The sequence below is a fragment of the Phyllobates terribilis genome, unplaced genomic scaffold, assembly GCF_046119375.1.
Source record: "Phyllobates terribilis strain yellow unplaced genomic scaffold, ASM4611937v1 Scaffold_17__1_contigs__length_24005725, whole genome shotgun sequence".
NCBI lineage: Eukaryota > Metazoa > Chordata > Amphibia > Anura > Dendrobatidae > Phyllobates > Phyllobates terribilis.
Window position 1 is genome coordinate 11,607,033 of NW_027362777.1, and position 3,344 is coordinate 11,610,376.

Here is a 3,344-nt window from a genome sequence, read left to right on the forward strand (position 1 = left end):
TTATTGTAGCTGACACCGGGATTCTTGCTTCTTCAGGATAAAAGCAAAACCTTAATAGGGCCCTCAAGGATCACCCATAAGTAACACCCTAGCATAACCAGGTAAACCTTCGAACTACCAGATACAACATACAATAAGCTTTAAACACCATAAAACTGTATATTTTCGGTTTAGGCCACAGGCTCAACCAGCTACATCAATCGGAATCAACCTCCTACAGCCCCACAGGAATATACACCCTTCCACCTGGGGGACACCCCTGGATAATAATTAAACATCAAGATTTGTGCTCTTTATGTAAGTCCTCTAATAATTCAAAATAATCGAATTAACCGAAACAAGACAGAGCTTCTTCTCTTTAATGAGATTTCTAATTTCAGCATCAATTCTGACATCCTACCTCACAAGAGGACCCACACCCCTCCTCATCCTCCTCTTCATCATCTACAGAGACCTTCTCACATTTTAAGGTAAATACATGTACAGTAGTCCTACCATAAAACATCTAACCTATACAGGCTAGTAATCACAGTCTTTATATATCCTATTACAGGTCCTAATCAGCTCTGGATCCCTGGAAGACTGACCAAGTGGTCTCTTTTTTAATATAGCTCGACTCCTTGGTTTTATACTAATTTATATATCTATGAAATCTCTAACAGTATTTTAATGAATTAATAAAATAATAAAATTCACTGAACATTTGAAAACCCATTCATTATTATCCTTCCAACAATCCTCACTTATCCTCCTCAGTGTATCAGCGCAATGGCTTTTTAAATTTAGAGAACTAATCTTCACTCTAAATAGCTCTTAAAAGAGCTTTTTGGACTCAAACACTCCCTATACGCTGCTTTCACTCTCCCTGCTCTCACACTACGTAGATTCCTCATTTACTATGTGCAAAATGGCGCCGGCAGGGCTTAAATATCCCCCTACGATGCTGTAAGGCCAGCCAATCACAGTAATGCCACAACAAAGATGGCAGCGGTATTACTGTGATTGGCAAGCAAGCCCAGCATGTTCATTGGCTGCAAATAAAGCGCCAAACATTCTGGGCGGGTCACTCGAATATACCCAGGTGAATAGGTAATTACTTGCAGAATAGCCTGAATTGTGTACTATTCGTGCGAGTAACGAATAGTGCCGAATGTATTCGCTCATCACTAGTAAAAAGACATAAATCCAAGTGACACATTCATTCCTGCTCCGAGTGTCAAAGATTGTCATAACTTTGTCTCTCTGAGATTTGAAGTTACCTTTTAATACAAGTAATTTCATGTCCATGATGCTGTGATCAGGGATACAAAAATGTTTGGCCACAGATAGATCTATTCTTTTTTCTTTTATTGTGTGACAATGAGAATTCATCCTTGTTCTAAGTTTTTGCCCTGTCTCCCCTACATACAGACCCCCAGTTGGACATTTGGTACATATAATTAAGTACACTACATTAGTTGTGATGCAGCTGAAAGTACCTGGGATCTTGTGGTCCTGATGTGAGTTGGGAATCTTTATCTTGTCCGTGGTCATTACACATGGACAGGTTTTACATTTACAGTTGGTGAGGATGAATTTTGTAAGTTTCACCACAAAGGTGAAAATATCCTCCCGGTCAGTTTGCTTTCCCTCCCAGTACCTTTTCATTCTAACAATGTTAGGTTTCTGGGAGATTATACTTGTTCCTTTTATTTTTGGTTCTCCTTAGCTTGCCTTCTTTGCCCTACACTCCCTGACAGAAGTTATGTCGCTTATCCATGTTATGTAAATAAAAGCTTATAACCTGACGTTATATTCATCCATTGGTTTTATAAATTACTCTTTTGAAAGCTGAAACCCTCCCAAATTTGGTTTAGGTTAAGAAAATAAATTGGCATTAATGCTGAAATATTGATCATTTAATGAACACAGAATGGTCAGATTTTGGTAAGACAAAAGTTTTGTCGCCTGGTCATATAATGCACCCAATCCTAATTTACATCCTCACCAGTGCTCAGTAAATGATCGGTTAATTAGTGGGTGTGTATAAAAAGAAACTCAGCACCCCAGACCTTCACTTGAACTGCAACTTGAGCTCTGACAACATGCCAAAAATCCACCCTGCGACCAAAGCCTTGATTATCAAGAGGCTGGAGACCAGATCCACTGCAGAGGCGGCTGGCACCTTTAATGTGTCTCAGCGTCAAGTACAAAGAATTAAAAAAAGATTTGAAGAGACTGAAGATGTGTTTGACAAGCCCAGGTCAGGCAGACCCCGTAAGACAACTGCACAGGATGAACGTTAATTGGTTAGAAATCCAAAGCAAGCCCCTCTTCCACTGCAGCAGAGCTCCAACAGGCCTGGTCACCTCAAGTCCCTGTGTCAACTAGAACAGTTTGTAGGATTCTGTCTCGAAATAGCCTCCATGGTCGAATCAGTGCCCAGAAGCCAGCACTAAACAAAAGACAAATAAAAAACCATGAGGCATTTGCAAAGTCCCACAGCCTGCTAAACAAATGGACGCTGGAAAAGTGGCAGAAGGTGGATTTCTCTGATGAATGTTCAGTGGAATTACACCACAGCCGCCGCAAATACTGCAGGAGCCCTACTTGAGCCCGTATGGATCCAAAATACACCCAGAAAGATCATGGTCTGGGGTTACATTCAGTATGGGGGGGTGCGAAACATGTGCAAGGTGGAAGGCAATATCAATAGCCTAAAATATCAAGAAGTATTAGCTACCTCTTACATTCCAAATCATAAAAGGGGTCAAATTCTGCAGCAGGATGATGCTCCATCTCATACATCCATCTCTACAACAAAGTTCCTCCAGGCAAAAAAGATCAAGGTGCTCAAGGACTGGCCAGCCCAGTCACCAGACATGAACATCATTGAGCATGATTGGGGTAGGATGAAAGAGGAAGCTTGGAAGACAAAACCAAAGAATCTAGATGAACTCTGGGAGGCATGTAAGACTGCATTCTCTGCTATTCCTGATGACGTCATTAATAAATTGTATGAATCATTGTTGAACCGCATGGATGCAGTCCTTCAAGCTCATGGAAGTCACACAAAATATTAAATATGACTCTAATAGCACCACAACTTCATTCATCAATGTTATGCAACATATATTTTTATTTTAAGATAATTATTTGCTTGAATATCACATTACTTTCTGTGGGCGACAAAACTTTGGTCTTGCCAAAATCTGACCATTCGGTGTTCATTAAATGATCAATATTTCACCATTGATGCCAATCTATTTTCTTAACCGAAACCAAATTTGGGAGGGTTTCAGCTTTCAAAAGAGTAATTTATAAAACCAATGGATGAATTTAACGTCAGTTTATAATCTTTTATT

The 3,344-nt window shown here is 39.9% G+C and overlaps 1 protein-coding gene across 1 annotated transcript in view; it reads left to right on the top strand.

Annotated features, from left to right (window-relative positions):
- LOC141176190 (oocyte zinc finger protein XlCOF29-like) overlaps positions 1-3,344 on the top strand; it is a 434,978-nt gene that overhangs the window by 384,056 nt on the left and 47,578 nt on the right. The gene's annotated exons all lie outside the window — the stretch shown is intronic.